Source organism: Ambystoma mexicanum, chromosome 5q, assembly GCF_040938575.1.
Source record: "Ambystoma mexicanum isolate Mex_15411 chromosome 5q, UKY_AmexF1_1, whole genome shotgun sequence".
NCBI lineage: Eukaryota > Metazoa > Chordata > Amphibia > Caudata > Ambystomatidae > Ambystoma > Ambystoma mexicanum.
This window is the reverse complement of record NC_090933.1, coordinates 814,806,153-814,827,927: the sequence shown is the minus strand read 5'-3', so window position 1 is coordinate 814,827,927 and position 21,775 is coordinate 814,806,153. Positions and strand designations below refer to the sequence as shown.

The 21,775-nt window shown below is 47.6% G+C and overlaps 1 long non-coding RNA gene across 1 annotated transcript in view; it reads left to right on the top strand.

Moving 5' to 3' along the window:
* Positions 1–21,775, top strand: part of LOC138498641 (uncharacterized) — a 197,207-nt gene that overhangs the window by 50,034 nt on the left and 125,398 nt on the right. The gene's annotated exons all lie outside the window — the stretch shown is intronic.

Here is a 21,775-nt window from a genome sequence, read left to right as displayed (position 1 = left end):
TGCCTCTACCTTTCACAAAGCCAGACTGGTTTGGGTCAATTTGTTTTTCCATGCTTTTCTCAATCTGTAACTAAATCAATTTTGCCAGTACAATATTGTCAGTATTTATTAGGCTGATTGGCCTGTAACCTCCCACTGAGGTTGGCTGCTTCCCATGCTTTAGCAATATGGAGATGGAAGCATGTCTGGTCATTATCAGCAAAACACCCCTCCTTCTTAATTCTAATAGGACTTTCAGTAGAAGCTCAAAAACCACCCTTGGCATGATTTTATTAAATTCCACTGGGAGCCTGTCTGGACAAGGACATTTCAGACCATTCAAGTGGGATGCTGTGTTCATTAGTTCCTCCACTGAGATTTCACAGGCCAATTCAGTACTCATCATTGCCAGGATCTTCCCTAAATCACAACTGTCTAAGTAACTTTCATTTGGGAGATCCTCAGAGGTGTACAGAGCTGAGTAGAAGTCTTGGAATTCTCTGTTTATCTTTGCAGGGTCAAATATCACCACCAGGAGGCTTGTTCAATGGCGCAAATGGTACGGTCTCCCTCCCGAATCCTAAATCCAGCCGCCAATAGCCTGTTACACTTTTCTCCCCCTTCATGATAATTACATCTAGTTCTAAAAATCAGACTTGCAGCCCTTTCGGTTAGCACCTTTTCAATGTGACTTTTTTGCGAGACAAAGTCTGATGATGGATTCGAAATATACTTCCTATCCATCTCTCGTATCTCTGTCTGCAATACATTCAAATCACTCCTCATCACTTTATTACGCTTGCGTGACAGACCTATCAACATCCCACGCATATAGCATTTAAAGGCTTCCCAGGTCGATATTACAGAAACCTCTGAAGACCAATTCAATGATACAAATAATTCAGCCTCTTTTACAATCTTGTCAACCAACTCGTCATCATTCAGCATTGAAGTATTCATTTTACAGTAGTTCGTTTTTGACAATACAAAGGTTAAAGACACCTCAATCCATATTGGTGCGTGATCAGATATTAGTATAGCATCCATATTTGCATGCAAAATATTGTGTGTATAATTACCAGCAACTAAAAGCATATCAATTCTAGAAAAAACATTGTAACATTTCGAGTCGTATCTCTACCTCTTAACAGTGGAATTAATCAATCTCCATAAATCTATAAAGTGGCACTCGTCAATTAAGGCTTATAATGATGTTTGATTTTCACTCATGCAGTTTGTCATGCCCCTGCTCGGTCTATACATTCATTGAAGCCTCCACCCAGAATCAACTCGCCTTGCCCAGCTCCTTACAAAAACTGGGCAAGAGATTTAAAAAAGGATCCATTCCCCCCATTTGGTGCATACCCCTATAATAGAGGCTGTTAAGGGCAAATCTTTCCTCAAAAGGATACACACCCCTCTTGAATTAGAGCAGTAACCGAGCCTGTCCACCCTTTCTTCAATACATCCACATTAGCATCCATCAAAAAGGTCTCTTGTAGGAGGGCTGCATCTGCTTCCAATCTATACAAATGATCAAGGACCCACCTTCTTTTATTCATATCATTAACTCTGTTCACGTTTGGCCTGTGCTCGTATGGACACATCAAACCCCTTTCGAACTATGCCAATTCGCTTCTATCAACCCGTCCCCAGCTTTGTTCCTAAAATCAGTGAAGGGTGTGATGAAGCTGCCTATCAGATCCAACTGGAAGTCAGTTAAGAGTACAGTAACATTCCCCATAAAATCTTTAGTACCCAAGTATCGCCCTGTATGGTGTAAGAATTCATTGAAGCGATTATTGGGCCACCGCCAAATATACCATGTTCCAAGTAGCCTGAAATGTGAAGAACACAGTGCAACAATAGTCCCAAACATTTTAAACATCTGAAAGCATTACGCAATCTGTTTGGTACACTGTATTATCTTAACCTCTCCAGTAGTATTATTATTTGAATGCTAAATGTCACATTCAATCAACCTTCCAACTCTAAATATGTACAGAGTCCGTCTGAATGAGTTTTAGGTCTTTCATAATGTTCCCAACTATTTGCCACCCATCTGAATTGCAGCCAGAGTTGTACAGCGATGCAAGACTATTTGCCAGAACATGGCTGTTAAAATAGTTATACTGCAGATTTCTGAATAATGTGTATTTCGTCTGTCCCACGTTAGTCTTCACTTGACACACTGCATCATTACATGGCACCTCTGTTCTGCACCAACCCCTAATTGCCCAAAATATCCATTCTACTGAGATTTTGATTCAGCCCACGGGTGACTGTTTAATACTGTCAGGTAACACATGGCATAATGCTCCCTAGCTCATTATGTTAACCTTGAATGGAACACGCCATCTCACTTAAAAAGTGCACTCGTTCAAGAATCAAATATGTGGACTGGTAGATGCAGTTGCAGCCCTATTGTAATCTGTGGTAACCTCTTTCGGCTTAATAATTCTCTTTTCATTCAACTCATCACTGCAAGTATAAATCCCTGCAAGGGAAGCAAACAAGTGAATTAGTATTCCAATACCTAGCCTGGTCCAACCCCATTGGAACACTAGGGAAGGCAAAGCCATTATTTGGCATTGATGCTGTTACAGCAGTGCGCATTATATGCGCGTCATTCGCGTGAAGCCGAACGCGATCAAAAGATGGTGCCAATAAAGCATGCGAAATATGCACTAGCCTGCCCTGACAAGTTAGTCTAACCTAAAACCTAATTGGCCAAATTGGTTAACTTTGATCATTCCAAATCTACTTCTATTGAGCTATCATTTAGCCACTGGACTTCCTCAAGAGAGTTCTCCGTACTCCTGGTCCCCCTTTCAAAGAAGATCTTCATAGTGGCTGACTTGGTCAAAATAGCACAGATTTTCTTCTCTTTGGCTAATGTCTTTGCTTCTTTGAAGGCTCTTCTCCTCTACATGATTTCCTGCAGGTAGTGTGGATAAATGTTTAGGACTGCTCCCTCATAGGATATTTTCTTTTTACTCATTGCCGCTTGCAAGATGCTCTCTTTGACACTTGACCTGTTCAAAATCAAAATAATGTGCATACTCGACCAGGCCATCACCAAAAACTTCCTGAAGGACTTTTAGGACCCTCCGTGCCAAGCTTTTGTCATGATCTGGACGTTTAGGCAGAACCAACAGGTGCAAGTGCAATTTGTGAGACATCAACTCCAATCTCAGGTTCTGGCCTTTCAGGGAAGACACTCTTCTTTGCAGTCTCTTCCTCAGCACCAAGGAGTTGTTTCGATTTCATAAGGATGGGGTTTTTGGGGACAGCAATATATTTCTTGCTTATAATAAGGTTCACATCCAAACAAAAAATCTTCAAGACAGGGAGAGAGCAGGAGCTGCTGAGTTAAGCTGCTGCCTGATCAACCAACATCCCGGAATCCACTGAAAATATCTTAATTGTGCACCAGAGTTGCATTGATCACTGATTGACAATGGAGTATCCCTTACAGCATCCTCAACTACCAGAACTGTGTGTGGAGAGTCATTCAATCAGACAACACAGTTCAGCAATGTTAACACATCCCAATCTTACAGTATTTGCCATATGAGCAGCCCTCTAGGCCCTTCCTATTTTCGCGTTCTGTGAATGTCGGGCAGCAGCCTTCTTCACAACATTTCCAAAAGCAATCGGGATCAATTGTGGTTCCAGCTCAAGGAGCCTCCACATCTTAACCCAGCATGTTAGACGGTAGCTAGTCATCTGGTTATTCACTTGCTTCCTCTTGTCAGTAGTTGTAAGCAGTGTCAAAGGTGTCAATGGCCAAAACATGTCTGGGGATGCTTGTGACCTCATGCAGAAGGGTTGTAACATAGCAGTTTGAGGTGCAGTGCCCCTTTTGCGGTGGTACCAAGCCTGTTTTGCATATGGTCTTTCCCCTCTCTCTAATAGCTTGGCAGGCGAAGAACGATGGTCTGGAGGGTTTCCCAGAGTGATGCCAGAGGTTAAGATTAATTCTAAACCTTCCAGCCATCACCTCTTTTGTTTGCTTTAGTCACTCTAAGTGGGACGGGTATGCCCAGAAGCGGGTGCCAAGCCTGCTTGGCCAAGACACCCAAGCTACTCCCCACTGATGATGCCCAATGAGGCCGAAACATGTCTAGTGATGATTATGGTCTTGTGCAGATGGGATGTGACCAAGCAGTTTGGCCTTGACTAGCCCTTTTGGGCTGGGACTAAGCCTGATTTGCATATGGTCTTTCCACTTACTGTAATGGGTTGGCAGGAGAAGAACATTTGGCTAGAGGGTTGACCAGAGCAATGCCAGTGGTTACGGCTAATTCTAAACCTTCCAGCCATCTCCTCTTCTGTTTTGCGCAGGTGTCAATATGGCCATTATGCTGGCATCTGGTTGCACCTAAGTGCAACCATCATTGCAATCATCTTTCAGCCTGCTTCCCAGATGGCAGGCAGGGAATGCAAGATGGCATTTTTCAAAGTTTGGGAAGATGAATCACCCAAGGCGGCGGGCATCTAAATCTTTTTAAAACCAATTATGGACAGTTTGTTATGTCAGATGAATTTTCCCATTAGAACATTAAGCTTTGAATACTTTTGCAAGGACGGGACACACTTGCATTGAGAGAATGTAGTTGACCTAAGGGACCATCACCATTTTGTTTGAGTTGATCTGCCTTTATATGGAGAGTGTGAATGTACACCACCTGTACACCTCTGTCCATCAACAAGTTCAGGGTAAGTCTTGGAAGCCAGACATTTTGGCTTGCAGCCAGGTCCCCAGATGATGCAGCCACTTGGGGCACTACATGAAGCTATGCCCAACCAGATCCTGCCTATCGCATGTCATTGAGAAAATGGGAGAAGCTGTCACATTTGGTGGTGTAGCTTGATGGTCTTCCATGTTTTTCCTCTTTCCTTGGTCCTTCCTCTAATCAAAGCCAACCGCAGCCAAAATCGGATACTGTAGCTGTAGCACTGCAGGGTTCCTGTAACATTTGGATTTCGGGTCTTGGAGTAGTGACCCAGTGGATCCAGTTTAACAAACACAACCAAAGGCTGTTATGAGGGGGATCCTGTCCCCCTCCCAACCCAAATTCAACTGGTGGAGAGAAAGTACTCTGTTCCAGAGGTGAGGAGTAGCTGGCATCCTGAGTTATGGTCTGCTACTAGTATGCTACTGGTATATACTGTAAACGGTCCTTGAGTAACTTGTTATACAGTGATAATAATGAATTAGGAATAACGAACAACTTTTTAAACAACCCTAAAATAACGAAAAATACTGCATTTTTATTTTAAATACATATGGGGAGTGGGTTTAGGGACTAAAATGTGTCATGAGGGGTTTAGGGTGGGGTTATGGACATAGGGAAATGGGGGGCATGAGGAGGGACCACCCAAATGAATGTTTTCTTTTAAAAGATTGATATTTTTCATCATTTTAGGGTCATGAAAAAAGTTTCCATTATTCCTGTTTTCGATGTAATCACATGTTACCGAATGACTTATATAGATCTCTGTTGCTCTCTTGTGGCTTTTCCATATTTATCTTTTACACTGTCCTGATGTAGACTATCTTGCTACCACCTTGCTACTACCCAGTGACCCGGTGACATCTTGAGGCTTATTATGGCTTGTTTTATTGGGGGAGTGTTACATGGGGCAGAGAGCGCATGTTGGTCAGAGACGGTGCTTTGTGTTTTTGGTGCTTTTGGTGCTTCCTACCTTCCTGTCTTTTTGCTTTTTTGCTGGTTTTACTTGGCAGTTTATAAAACACTTTTTAGAGTCCAGGGAGCAGAAGTGCAGTCTGGGAACTGAACTCTTGTGGGTGATGTTGGTGTGGGGAACACTTTCCTGGCAACACCTGTAGTGCCATTCATTTCTTCTTCAGGTGTAGAATGCTGTGTGTGGAATACAGTGAGCATGAGTGTAGTCGGGGTAGTCTTTGACTGCGGTGACTGGGTGTGAACTGAAACATCTCACGAAGACTACTCTCTCCAGTGACTACTTGCGATCTAAGAAGTAAAGGAGGGTCCAAAAGCCACAAGCTAGTGATGAATGAGCCAAATACCCTGCAATCAATCTCAGCGAATACTATGACCAGAGCTAACCTTCAGAAACAGGCTGCTTCGTCTGCTATGAAAGAAAGTATGGGTGGCCGGGCCCGCAAGCCCCAAGGGAAAATAATGAGCTTTCTGACAGAGACTGTGGTGTTAATCCCATTTCTCAGAGCATGGATGGGGGTAACTATCTATCATCTGCAATTGTGTCGTGAAACACTAACACCATCTCGGTAATTCTGGAGAACATCGAACCTACAATGGTAGAGTCTCATCAATATTTTATTCTACGAAGGGACTCAGAGAATATGCTCTGAATTCTGTGTAGCAAGAGGATGCATATTTTTGGGCTTATCAATAACCAATCAAAATGGCAGACCTATTCACAAACTCATACCATATCTCAGTCCACCTGGAAAAACTATTTTGCAGATATTTATGCATTAAGCTCCTGCAAGCAGGCTAGATACTAAACTGAAGCTTAAGGAAACTTGGCATTTGGAATTTGACCTGGAGGATATTGTTAAAATAATACATCAATAAAACTATCCAGAGCAACCATCAAAGGGAACCCGATTTTATGGGCTACTATTTTGAGTTCCCTGTTTGCCCATATCCTTAATTGCCATCATAACCCTCACACCTGAAGCACCTCTTTCATCGTGCCTTTTAAAAAAAATCAGACAGGGAGTCCCCATCCAACTATCAATGCCTCGCCCTAGTGGACACATCAAGCAATGTTTGTTCGTCTCTCTAAAGAAACGTGGATCTGTGGCTAAAGAGGGCCCAATGCAGGGACATACATCAATCATGGTTTAGGTAAGGAATGAGGACATTGGTTCATTTTTTATCGCTATTAATGCTTCAACAACAGGCAAAAATAACTTGCTCCTCACTGTACCTCGCCTTTATAGACTTAACCAGAGCTTTCGACGGGTGAACCGTGCAAATCTCTGGCAGAAACTAGATTGGATTTGGTGACAAAAACACTAAGTAACATTGATAAGGCTGCGTATTTGAGCCGGTGCGTTTTAACATCTACATTTTGGTCCTGGGGTCCAGACTGGCGGGCGCATAGCGACTCTTATGCCCTGAGGCTAGTCCACGTCCATGCCCAATACTTGAAATACACGGACACCATAGTTCTTCTGGATTTAAAACCGATAGGTTTATAGAGATTGTTAAATACACTGTCTGCCTATTTGGCTGATTTGGACCTGGAAATGAATTAACCAAAATGATTACCTCGGAACTGAAAAATAGACGTAAAAAAATCTTTTGCTTGGTTCCTTGGAAAACAGAGATTAGGTGAGGTTCAATCCCTAGTATATTTGTGCATAACTATCAATTGTAGAAGTCCCAAGAAGAACCTGAAATATTATTTAACAAAAACCATCGCTTATGCACGCCAGCTATGTAAAATTTACCAGAAATATGGGAACATTTCTGTCCTACCAACTATAACATATTACTTGGGCAAATTAGTTCCCTGTTTTACATTCCCTGTGCTAAAATTGAAGGTTCTATTTGGAAAAGAACACTGAACCTTCCCCTGGATATGCCTACCCTGATATTTTTGTCTGAATTGGGCTTGCTGTCTCTGGCGGCCTTGATAACTTGGAAGAGCTTACTAATATTTGCAAAAATCATGCTTCTGCCTCCTGAGTAAATATAAGCTAAACTCAATAAATGTGTGGTAATAGCTTGTTGTCACTCTATTGAACAGTGGACTGCTAAATGTAAGGATACATTGGCAAAATTAATTCTTCCTCTATTGAGCTTTCCCAGAATACTTGCTATGAAGAATTTATTGGATTTCACCATTAAATCTTGCAAAGCTTACAAGTTGTATTTGTATACTACTATAGAGAAACCATCCACCACTGCTCTTCCATATCTTCTAAAATTTCCGGGCAGAAAACAGAGACAAATATGCTCTGGCTAAGGCTAAATGTGTGGCCAACGAGGGATATAGGCTATCTGGGTCAAAAAGATCATATAGTTTCTGTAGGGATGACTCCAAGGCTGAAACCATGGAACATTTATTCACCATATGTCCTTCTTTGAATGAGATACAATGTAGCATTCTTGGGTCAATATTTGCACAAACCTTCCCCGATGTCATATTAAAATCTTCAAAAATGGTTTTGAATTTTAGAGGCATTTTATACTCCACTTACAATCGTTGGTGCTGTTAAATTTGCACACCATACTTTATACAATTTAGAAAAATTACTTTTTTTTAGCTGACCTGGGTGTTTTATGGATTTTTAAAAGCAATTTGTAAACTGTAAAGGAAACTATGTTTGTAAAATTGTAAATTTTAATTTCGTTATGAATTACATAAGGTTGGAAAATGTGTGAAAGATTTATTTTCTTTTTTATGTACATAAACCGTATCACAATATAAAAATAAAAAAATTAAGAAAAGGATGACTTCAGATTTTTGCCAGTTGACTAGTGTGACAAATCCTTAGATATCGTCACTTCTCCCCAAGGTGGGGCCCCTTCCCATGAGGCCAGGGAGGTGAGCCTGCTACCCGATAGTCCCCCTGAGGGTGGTAAACACTGAGATGATCTTGTGGGGAGAAACTCCCCCTATAGGGACAAGGAAGACCATCTAAGGGGAACGTGGTATAATACCCTTCACCCAACACACCTCCCTTCTCTATAGAGCCCAATTCCTTACCCAACATTTCCATGTGTCTCTGTAAATCTGAAAACTCAACAGCTACTGAGATGAGGAAGAGTAGGGATTACTTAAAGGGAAACCACTATATGAGTACTGAGACAAGGAAGCCATGAGGAACAAGGAAGCGCACCAGAAAGAAGTTGAATGAACATTCTACTGATCTGTGCTCATTTGTAATAAAGAGGACTGAAAGACTAGCGAAGAGGAGAACCAGGTGCACAACCTGGGGAGCCCAGGAACTTCAAAAGGAACAGACCACTGAGAAGTTAGAGTGGAATCTCTGCAGAGAGGACTCCTATGCACAAGGCACAGATTTCATGAGGGTCCGTTGGAGTGTGGGCAAAGCTGGCTAAGAGGAAGGGTCAGCCAGGAGAACCTGCAAAATTGAGCAGACACAGTGCGGGAGTGTCCAAGGCAGATCTGCTGCCAAAAGGGAAGGACGCCGGAACATGGTCGAGAGAGTCCTCGATAAGTTCTGCAGGAGCAGGACCGTGTGAGAAACCAGAGAAGCAAGAGAAGCTGCTGGCCAAACTGAAGAGGTACTGCACACCCAAGGAGACCGCCATACCCAGCCCCTGGAGCCATGCTGTCACTGAGAAATCTCTGGAATTCCCGGTAAGGTGCAGGTCTCCCATAGAAGATAAGGGGACTCCCATAGGGGATGAGAGCAACGACATGCTGAGTCCAGGGAATATACCCAAGGGCTATAGTGGGATTTCTAACACCACTAATCACCAGAGGAGGGTATGGGATCCTGTAAAGCAAGAAATATGCACCGAGGGAATATTAAACCTCCTAGTGGCCGGGATGACATCACTAACCACCAAAGAAGGGTTTGGGAACCTGCTGAAATGCCCAGAAAACAGTGCAAAAGGGTCTAGAACCCTAACACTCACAGAGAGATAATTCATCTTCTTCATAGCAGTACCTGGTAGGAGAGTTAACAAGGTCTGCTGAACCCAGTGCATGAAAAGCCAGGGGAAGGGAGTCATTCTCCCTGGTGTTGTAAACTGTGAAATCAAGTATATGAAAAACCAGGGAAAGGGAGTCATTCCCCCGGGTGTTGTGCACTGTGAAATAAAGCCTGAGAAAGCCCAGATTGGGGGGGGGGGAGACATTCCCCCTGGTGTTGTGCACTGTGAAATAAAGCCTGAGAAAGGCCAGGTGGGGGGGCATTACCCCTGGTTTTGTGAACTGTAAAACAATACCTGAGAAAGGTCAGGGGAATGGAGTAATTCTCCTTGTAAATGAAACCGCAAGGAGGATCAATCCAGCGATCCAGGGGAAGGGAGTCATTCCCCCTGGAATAGATAATATCAAACTTTCTGACGCAGAGTGTTAGCGGATCTACAATCCCTTTGTTAGTTCATTTGTGAGGAAGTTTGCCATTCTCACTGGTAAGGAACTTGTAACCAGAACTTGCCACTCAGTCCAGGAGAAGGGGGTCATTCACCTGGACCAAGAACTTTGATGCAACTGATTAGTTTAAGTGTAAGGGGCAGAGATAGAGAAATGTTGCCTCAAGACAGTGAACTTTAAGTTACTAAGACATCCTGCCAGATCCATTAACATTTTAGTTGAGGCAGGGAAACCCCTCATAGATATAGGGACAGATAGGGTTCCTCTTCATTTTCACACCAAATAACAGTCCATAGCAATCACTATGCCACCTGTGTGCCAGTCTCTTCCTTCTGAACCCTTACACTAGATAGTCGAATATGTTTCTATATAGTCTTAATTATGTCCAGAACTTCATTCAAAGATGACCATAACCTTTTCACCACACAAGGGTGGCATCCGCGTAGAGCCAGTGCTTCTGCAGCAGCCTGCCTAATTGTAAACCTCCACCTCCTCCTAGGGTTACTATTTATTTAGCTAGAGGCTCCATCACATGCATGAGGGGTGAATGTGGTACCCTTGTGTGTGTCCCTCTTTGATTCAAAGAAGGTTGAGACTATTTGAAAGTGCTTAAGACCAAGCCATTTGTTAGCACCAGTGCCGATGAGGGGTATAAAATAGCTTTGTGACCCCCCCATGAATTTCTGTCTTAGCCCTTGTATTTAATGACCACAAACACGTACTTGCCTTCATTTCTAATGAAGGCCTTTTCTGTGTGCAATTACAACACCTCTGTTGGCTTCCTACAGGGCCTTAGCTTCCTGGTGGCCAGCAGACATTTCCCCATACTATCTATCACATTCCTGTCCTTGAAAAATGTTAATTGATTTTCATTTACTAATTCGTTCTCACATCTCTCTAAACATCTCACCAAGATTCTCATGAACATTGCATTGTCTGTATTCAGCAGGCTGATTGACCTACAGTTCCTATGCTCCCGAGGAGCCATATCCTTGTTAAGCAGAAGACCGAAGGCAGCATGTCAAAAAACGTCAGTGAGCAATCCACAAAGAAGTGAATCCAGTAGCATTGCATGTACAAGTCTATGGCTGGATCTTCCAGACTTTTAATGAAATCTCAGCAGGCCACCTGGACCTGGAGTCTTCTAATGGTTCAGCCCTGCAACAGTGTCCTGACCCTCCTCACCGCAGGTGGGCCCGTACAGCATCTCAGTCGCCTTCTCGTTTAGACGATATTGCCTCAGTCCAACTAAGTATTCCTGAAGCCCAGAAGTGTTAGACATTGGGGCTCAATAGGAGTTCTCAAGTCCGGAATAAATGCTGGTAATTCCAGCACTGGTATTTTTTCCAGACTGGGGAAAAACAGGTTTGCTGGTGAGGGCAGTGAACTACCGGCAGGCCCGACCTGTCAGGAGTTCAGGCCCCTACCGGCAAATAACTGCCAGAATCACTGGCACCGGTACTACCTGATGCAGCAATTCTGGCAATCACATCTCATGGAGTCCCATGGATCTTCATGGAATGGGAACTTACCGTTGTCTCTGCTGCCCGCAATATCCCAGTAAACGGTAAGGCAGTATCCTGGTTGCACATCACAGACATTGCTACAAAAATCTCACAATCATGGACCCAGATCTTCATGGAGAAAACCTTCCACTCAACATCATGAGCACACGTGGGAAGATGTATTTGAGCTGGTGTGGCCAATCCCCTGGATCTTGAAACTTATGATGAGAAATAGACTATTTACCTATCCACAGCGCCTCTGGTGTCTCCTGTAAGAGAACCACATCTACGACCATATTATTCAGGTATAACAGTGCTTTTCTGCGTTTCTTAAAGCAGTTACACCCCTTGATGTTCTAAGTCACAAATTCAAGTATTTTTTGACAGAGGCTCAACCATATTGCCCATTCCCTAAAGTCAAGATCGACTGATCGAAAACGTCCTGCCAGTCAATCATACCGCATTAGCATGAAGTAAGAAACAGAGCTGTTGACAGAAGATAATTAAAAAGAAACATGGGCCCCCAGCACCCACTCATATCCCCAAATGTGCGGCACCATACACAGCAGTGCACACCAACAGTTATACACCTGCATCAAACAGAGTAGCCAGGTACTGGAAGACCTGCGTCTCCCTCCACCCCCCCACTCTCCTATTCTGTGGTAAACACTGAGTGCAACAAGACCCGGCAATCCTTGGGGCACGCCGGCACATTTTCATCCTATGGCATATAGTTATATCCCTTCATTTACATGGGACGCTTTGTTACCACTCCCCTCCCCCCAAATCCAGTGCCACCCTCTTGCAGAACGCAGGCAGCCCAGCACCACGTAATGGCGTCTATTCCAAATTAAATTATCATCATGACCCGTAATCCTGCACACACCGTCTCCTTATGTCAAAGATATAGGTGTCTACAGGTGGGGGTAGGAGTAGGTGGAGTAAGTCGCCAAGTCTACAACCCCAAGACTAAATGGGAAATGTATGTGGCTACGCACAGTCCCTCCAGATGGACCCAGTTCCGGGGAATTTACGTGTGCAAGGTGCCTCTTTTAGAGGAAGCTATCTTATCACGAACTAATCACCCACATTAACAATTCTATCAATCGAGCCCGCCATGTTACACATTAGGGAGATAACCGCCATGCATTCAGGAGAATGGAGCAATCCAAGAGAGACTGTGAGTTCGTTCGTGCTTAAAGGTCAAAAATACGTTTGCGCACAGTTCCTATATTTTGTAAAGGTGCGATATATAAAAATATAATGACCGACACGGTTTTTGTAAGAGACCTATATTAGTCCCCTACAGAACTCAAAGAAGCATCTGAACCTGAGTAGAAGGTTTCAGGGGGAAACGGTTACTGCGGTGAGCATGGTGACCTAGCATGGTAATGTTAGCAGAGCAACAACAAACAAAAAAACGCCTGTGATGTGAACGAATTAGACGAGTCACAGGGCAGTCCAGCAGATGTCACTATGGTATAACAGTGACATACGGTGGAATACGCTGCAATGCTTTCATGTATGAGCTATTTCCGTTTCGTGTCACACATCAATAACATAGCTCATCTTTGCAAGAGCTCACCTTCAAAACGTGGAGAGAGGGTATTGTTCCCGTACCCCTTAACATCTTGTTTTTAATTTATACCAAATATGTCCCACTGGCAGAGCAATAGGGATCCCTGGCATAACGGGTCATGTGCCTGAAGGCAGGGAATGTAAGCCGCCAAGCTCGCCATTGCGCTCAGAGGGTTGCAACATATCCCATTGTAAACCCACTTGCACCCTGTTCCATCTACTCACCAATTCTTTGTATTCAACACTGCAGGTCAAGCGCTGATGTCCCACATGTTTGGGATGCAGCAATCCCAATACTTTCTTAAGCAAATGAGTGTCCTCCTCGTAAGAACCCCAACTCACTCCAAACATTGATCATATAGTCCAAATTGGATCATGACCTGTTTGATGGCGAGGGAAGCTTTGCTAGTGGTTCTGTGCTTAGTACTAGATCTGTCCCTGGATACATCTAGTGTTGTATTGTCGTCGTCCCCTATATTATTGGGATATCGGGACTCTGGCCTATTAGGCGTGCTTTTTTAACATAGAATGTGGGGTCATCCGTGTTAGGGCCATATGTGTTGATTAGGGTTAACAGTTTGTTGTTGATCCTGCCTGATACTATGACATATCTGCCATCTGTGTCAATGTGTACCAATCCGGCCTTAAAACCAACATTCTTATGTATCATTGTTGCACTCCTCTAGCCTGCAAAGATTTGTTTGTGTAGAACCTACCGTTCCCCCATTTCGGTGCCATGTGTGAGTATGTTCCAGTGCGTGGGTTTCTTGTAACTTTATCATGTTGGGGGTATGTCTTTCTAGGTATACCAAATCTTTCTCATTTTTATCAGGGTATTTAAACCTCTCACATTCCAAGATATCATTCTAAGGTGTGCTGCCATGTCGCTCTGTGCTCTCATATATCATTGTGATGACCTTGATGTCCTCTTCAGACACCATCAGCCAGGACTGACCCTGTATGTCCACTGCCATACATTTCCCAGCTTTCCTCACCAACAATTCTGGGCTAAACTTGGCCCAGTTTGTGTAAACATTAAACAACAACATCCCTTGTCCCCCTTTGTTATCTCACCCACCTCCCTCACCATCAACCCCAACTCGATGATGTGTCCTTAGGTAATTTTTGGATATACCCTGGGAGGTCATGTTGGGTGTCTTAGCCGACCTTCATGCTCGACGTGCCCAAGGTAATGTTTATCGTTCGCCATCTCTGTTGCTGTATTCAGTGGCCAAGAAGATTTGCTTGGTCATCTCAAAGCTTCCTTCAGTCATCATCATCCATGCCTTCCATTACGTCTTTGCGTAGAGCGTTTGGCTTCAGGCGACGTTGTTTGGGAGGTACAGTTTTTGATGTTTCCACGTTTACCAGGGCCTGTGCAGGATTGTCAAAGAAGTGGGATCTCCCCCCATATTGTATCCTCAGTCTGGCGGGGAACATCAGAGAGTATGGAAACTTTCGGGCGCGAAGCATGCGTGTTACTGTGTCAGACCTTCTTTGCATTTATACACTAGTTGCGAAATCAGGGTATATGTGAATGGTGTTGGATTCAAATTGCAAAGTGCCCTTCTCCCTCGCAAGCTGTCAAATTGCGACTCGATTCCTGTAATTTAGTAGGCAAGCAATTATCGTTCTTGGTGGAGCTCCCAGGCGAGGTGATGGTGCAAGTGTTCATTGTGCCCTCTCAACCAGAAATTGTGAGAATAGATTGGAGGGGCCGAACATATCTTTCAGGAGATTGTCAACAAACTGTTCCATGGAGCCTTTGCACGCCGATTCGGGAATTCCAACCATTCGGATGTTGTTGCGCCTCGATCTGTATTCCAAATCTTCACATTTATTTTTCATTTTCTTCAACTCTGTTTGCATGACATTAAGTGCTTAGTCATGGTGCTGTAGTGTGTCCTCATTTGTGCTTATTTGTGATTCTGCTTCTGTAATGCGTGCGCTTTCTTTTTCTACCTTTGCTTTCAGGTAGCTGATTGTGCCCACTATGTCGTCCATTTTTACATTGATAGCTAGGAAGCCATTTGGCATTGTCTGTAGTAAATGGTCATCCCTTGAGCTACTTTTGTCACCATCAGTGGATGAGGGGCTAGAAGGCGGGGAAGCAGTTATTGCCGGTCTAGGGCCGGTGAAAGAGTCCATAGGGCCCTTATTTTTGTTTTTGTGAGCACCTTTTGTCATAGTGTATCCCTGTTGCAGTGTCCGGCTTGGAATCGCTTCAGCAGGTATTATCGCAGTGTTAACACAGTGTCTGGACCTTGTTAGATATTCAGTGAGGCCACTGCTGCTCAGTGCTATGGTTGAGGGCAGTGGGCAGTCCCGTTGTGGTTTTGCTAGAGTTGTTGTGCGCTAGTTCAGGAAAGTCCCAGACCCTGCGTGGGCAGTTTATGGTTATGGTATAATATGGTGGGGTTGATGCCCTATCCCACCTGATTTTACTTTCGGGATGACCGCAGCCTAGCACCTTTCTCATGGTAGAGTAGGCTGATGTGCTGCTTGGCTCAGACTCCCAGGCAGGACCACAAGCCCTTATTCCAACTGCAGGGTTGTCTGTTTTGTATATTTCGAGTCACTATGGTTGCGTGGGTCATGCCTGTATATATGCTGCATCAGGTGCAGTTCACCTGCTGCGGGCTTCGATATGGACCAGTAATGACTGTCTGAAGCATTCACTTGCTGCACTTATTCCACCGGTGGCTGCACCAGTGTTTCGGGCACTGGAGACCCGTGGGCTGCACAGCAATAGGCCCACTAGTCTACCTGTTTTAATTCCACTCCTCCCTATATTTAGTCAACAGTGTTCTCCTTGTGAGCATATGTCGGACCGCTCAGCATCCATGCGGGAGCGTCAAGGGTCTGTATTGGTTAGGCGTGGTTAATACTCCCCACACCGGGTACCGTCATCGGCGGTATCAGCTGCCTTTCCAACTGCTGTTACTTGTTACCTAACGCACATTCAGTAGGCCATATCATGGAGCGTTTCTGTTTGCAGGATTGAGCAGTGAACACCAAGGCAGCACTTGGGTCTGGTTATGCCTGCACAGTGTGCTAGGAGCGCCTCCGTTTCTGTCCCTCCCGCCAGAGTGGTAATGAAGCTGGGCCTCTTTGTTCGCTCCAGGAGTTTAATTGTGATGTTCAAGCGGGGGTGTTCGTCTATGCTGGTCCCACTAATGTGATTATCACTGTCCAAGGAGCCCTGTAGTGTGCTAAGGAGCGCTATTGGGCTTAGGCATCTGCCCTGTGACTTATATGTTGGTTACAGACTGGTTGACATGCACACCCTTACCGCCCCACGTCGTTCTGCCTTGTCATAGGTCCCGGCAATCCCAGCCAGTGTACGCCGCTGGGGTCCAACCCTTATCCTCGGGTTATCCACTCGTGGTGTGGTGGGTTTCAGGGCGCTCCAATCTTCAATGCGCAGCTCACCGGATCACTGCACGGGGTCTTGGGTGTATAGAGTAGTCAGCTCGGAGCAGCACTGACAAGGCCCCAGAGCAGCCCGCTGGCAGTCTCAGTGCAATACGCCTCACACGGCAACCTCCGGCCGGCTCAGTGGGAGCAAGCTCCACCCTCTCTCCTGGTCACAGCGGCGGACCGGACTACACCGGCACAGCCTGGATCAGCCGCGGAGGTTGCGGTAGCTCGTGGTTTCACCTCAGGCGCGGTGAGCGAGTGCCCAGTCAGTTCTTGCGTTTGACTGGCTACTTGGATGCTGTTATTCTTGTCTGGAGATGGCGAATATTGTACAGGATTTATGGTGGACACAGAGCTCCACGTTTAGGCGGCCATTACATTCGTCTGATCAACAGCGCCACCACACCTTTTTTCCTTTTTCTACATCTTGTTCTTTTGCAAAATGTACAAGCACTTGAGAAAGGATATACTACTCTGGGTGGTGTGAAAACGATATCTAAGAAAATGCTACCCTGCAGTTTTATGTTTTCTTTGGGCATAAGAACAGATGTACATTGTGCAGTATCTACCTTTTTTATGCAACTATTAATCATAACAGATAAAGAACAACAGAAATGGATTGAGTAGTTGCCAGTACACTGCAGTTTTTAACTTTTCTTCAAAGTTCTTTAGCTAAAGATGTTTATTTATTAATTGGGTCCATATGTTGGGAGGGGAACAAACTCACAAGGGTAAGGAACTTAAATTAAGTGAGCCAGAGAGCTAACTATCCTGAAGGTCCAAAAGAACACATTAAGTTAGATTGCATGGTGAGAGTTTGCAGGTTTCAGAGGAATGCCCAGAATACTAAAACACACACAGGCCGATTCATGGAATAATTAGCGCGTCACAAGTGGCCAAAAACGTGCGATTCGCAGTGGAATAGCGAAAATCGCAGTGCAAGTGCGAAAATCGCACGAAAAGCAGCGCACATCGATTCATGGAAGGCCGTGCGCGAGAAAACCATCGGATGTGCGCTAAAAAAGTGCACGGCGCACGTTGGCGCACAGGCCATCTAACGGCGTGCGCCAGGTCACAGCGAAAATCGCACAGGCCACAGCGAAAATCGCACATAGCGCGGCGCACACAACAAAAGTAGGCGGAACACGGGGCGTAACACTCGGAATGGCGAACAACTTGCCAAAATGTGGGCGTCACGGGGGAAGTACAGGGTGCAAGTGCGCGGAACGCCCACACGCTCGCCTACAACACGTATTCATGGAATCGAATAGGGCAAAAAAGCGCACGGTCAAACCAGCGCACAGGCACAAACACGACCGCCACAAGAAAGCAGGCAGTAGCGTCTCTGCGCCTGTAATAAATGTGCGCCAAAAGGTGCGCCAACAAATAGCACCTATATACAGCTATGATGAATGTCCTATACTGTGGCCCTCCAGGACAAATGACGTGCAAAGGGGTACCCACAAACACGGACACCCGCTGACTGAAAAATAACGTGTGCGTGTATTCCGGGGTGCGCGGGAAGTTTCACACGCGATTTGGCAGGGTACATGGATTTCAGGGGTGCGCGGGAAGTTCCACACGCGATTTGGCCGGGTATGTGCGCGGGAATTTCCACACGCGATTTGGCTGGGTACGTGGATCTCAGGGGTGTGCGGGAAGTCTCACACGCGATTTGGCAGGGTACGTGGATTTCAGGGGTGCGTGGGAAGTTCCACATGCGATTTGGCCGGGTACGTGCGCAGGATTTTCCACACGCGACTTGGCTGGGTACGTGGATCTCAGGGGTGCGCGGGAAGTTTCACACGCGATTTGGCAGGGTATGTGGATTTCAGGGGTGCGCGGGAAATTCCACACGCGATTTGGCCGGGTATGTGCGCGGGAATTTCCACATGTGACTTGGCTGGGTACGTGGATCTCAAGGGTGCGTGGGAAGTTTCACACGCGATTTGGCAGGGTACGTGGATTTCAGGGGTGCGCAGGAAGTTTCACACGCGATTTGGCCGGGTACGTGCGCGGGAATTTCCACACGCGATTTGGCTGGGTACGTGGATCTCAGGGGTGCGCGGGAAGTCTCACACGTGATTTGGCAGGGTACGTGGATTTCAGGGGTGCGCGGGAAGTTCCACACGCGATTTGGCCGGGTACATGCGCGGGAATTTCCACACGCGACTTGGCTGGGTACGTGGATCTCAGGGGTGCGCGGGAAGTTTCACACGCGATTTGGCAGGGTACGTGGATTTCAGGGGTGCGCGGGAAGTCCCACACGCGATTTGGCCGGGTACGTGCGCGGGAATTTCCACACGCGATTTGGCTGGGTACGTGTATTTCAGGGGTATGCGGGAAATTCTACACGCGATTTGGCTGTGTGCTCCCAGGTATTCCCTGTACACCCTCCACGGCCCCTGCAGGCAGCCGACACCACATGGGACTACCCTGCACACCTGCTCATGTCACCCAGCACCCCCACCCCCCAGCACTGTGGGGCACCCTCCACCAGGCCCCCACTCATGGCCCCCTGCACCCCCACCCCCCAGCATCCAGGGGCACCCTCCACCAGGCCCCCACTCATGTCCAACTCATGTCTCCCACCACCCCCACCCCCCAGCATCCAGGGGCACCCTCCACCAGGCCCCCACTCATGGCCCCCTGCACCCCCACCCCCCAGCATCCAGGGGCACCCTCCACCAGGCCCCCACTCATGGCCCCCTGCACCCCACCCCCCAGCATCCAGGGGCACCCTCCACCAGGCCCCCACTCATGTCCAACTCATGTCTCCCACCACCCCCACCCCCCAGCAGTGCAGGGGCACCCTCCACCAGGCCCCCACTCATGTCTCCCATCACACCCACCCCTCAGCATTGCAGGGCACCCTCCACCAGGCCCCCACTCATGGCCCCCTGCACCCCCACCCCCCAGCATCCAGGGGCACCCTCCACCAGGCCCCCACTCATGTCCAACTCATGTCTCCCACCACCCCCACCCCCCAGCAGTGCAGGGGCACCCTCCACCAGGCCCCCACTCATGTCTCCCACCACCCCCACCCCCCAGCAGTGCAGGGCACCCTCCACCAGGCCCCCACACATGTCCCCTATCACCCCCACCCCCCAGCATCCAGGGGCACCCTCCACCAGGACCCCACTCATGTCCAACTCATGTCTCCCACCACCCCCACCCCCCAGCATCCAGGGGCACCCTCCACCAGGCCCCCACTCATGGCCCCCTGCACCCCCACCCCCCAGCATCCAGGGGCACCCTCCACCAGGCCCCCACTCATGGCCCCCTGCACCCTCACCCCCCAGCATCCAGGGGCACCCTCCACCAGGTCCCCACTCATGTCTCCCATCACCCCCACCCCTCAGACTGGCAGGGCACCCTCCACCAGGCCCCCACTCATGGCCTCCTGCACCCCCACCCCCCAGCATCCAGGGGCACCCTCCACCAGGCCCCCACTCATGTCCAACTCATGTCTCCCACCACCCCCACCCCCCAGCAGTGCAGGGGCACCCTCCACCAGGCCCCCACTCATGTCTCCCACCACCCCCACCCCCCAGCAGTGCAGGGCACCCTCCACCAGGCCCCCACACATGTCCCCTATCACCCCCACCCCCCAGCATCCAGGGGCACCCTCCACCAGGCCCCCACTCATGGCCCCCTGCACCCCCACCCCCCAGCATCCAGGGGCACCCTCCACCAGGACCCCACTCATGTCCAACTCATGTCTCCCACCACCCCCACCCCCCAGCATCCAGGGGCACCCTCCACCAGGCCCCCACTCATGGCCCCCTGCACCCCCACCCCCCAGCATCCAGGGGCACCCTCCACCAGGCCCCCACTCATGGCCCCCTGCACCCCCACCCCCCAGCATCCAGGGGCACCCTCCACCAGGCCCCCACTCATGTCCAACTCATGTCTCCCACCACCCCCACCCCCCAGCAGTGCAGGGGCACCCTCCACCAGGCCCCCACTCATGTCCAACTCATGTCTCCCACCACCCCCACCCCCCAGCAGTGCAGGGGCACCCTCCACCAGGCCCCCACTCATGTCTCCCATCACCCCCACCCCCCAGCATTGCAGGGCACCCTCCACCAGGCCCCCACTCATGTCCAACTCATGTCTCCCACCACCCCCACCCCCCAGCAGTGCAGGGGCACCCTCCACCAGGCCCCCACTCATGTCCAACTCATGTCTCCCACCACCCCCACCCCCCAGCAGTGCAGGGGCACCCTCCACCAGGCCCCCACTCATGTCTCCCATCACCCCCACCCCCCAGCATTGCAGGGCACCCTCCACCAGGCCCCCACTCATGTCCAACACATGTCTCCCACCACCCCCACCCCCCAGCAGTGCAGGGGCAGCACCACCAGGCCCCCACTCATGTCTCCCATCACCCCCACCCCCCAGCATCCAGGGGCACCCTCCACCAGGCCCCCACTCATGTCCCCCTGCACCCAGGTCCTCACAATCCCCAATCATGTGCGTTATGGTCAGCCTCAACAGGCCCTACCAAGTAACCCATTCACCCACATGGAAATGGAAATTACATGTTACACCCCCAATGTTCATAAAGCAAATGAACCCATGTCCGTCACACACAATGGTTGCAATTGAATGGGAAAACACCCAACATGACATGCATGAAACCAATGAGATGATACCACACAGTGAAGTATGAAAACAAAATTGTATTAAAAAAAATTGAATGCAAATGAAATGAAACAAACTACAATGGCAATGAAAAAAAGATAAGCTGCATGTCCGTCAAAAAAAATTAAAACTACAAATCCAAATCCAAAAAAATGTTGTCCAAAGTCACATTAAAAATAAACTAAATCCGAGAGAGAAAAATAAATTCAAAGACCATTGCTCCATGGTGAATAAATAAAAACAAAAAATAAAACAATCCAATGAAGAACTATGTACAAAACATCCAAGGGTCCATGCGCCCAACTGAACAAAGGAAACCTACAAAAAACCCTAACTAAAATGCAACTATATACAAAAAGTGGAGCAGTGTCCGTCGACTCCAAATCATAAGAAGAAACAAAGGAAACCTAAAACTAAAGAACTATATACAAAGGCGGTGGGCAAGTCCAGCGGCTCACTCTGTGGTGTTCCGGGCCAGGGCATCATCAAACTCCTCTTCGATGTACCGGAGGCGGTCCTGTTCCATGGCCCCGAGGGTCCGCAGGGAC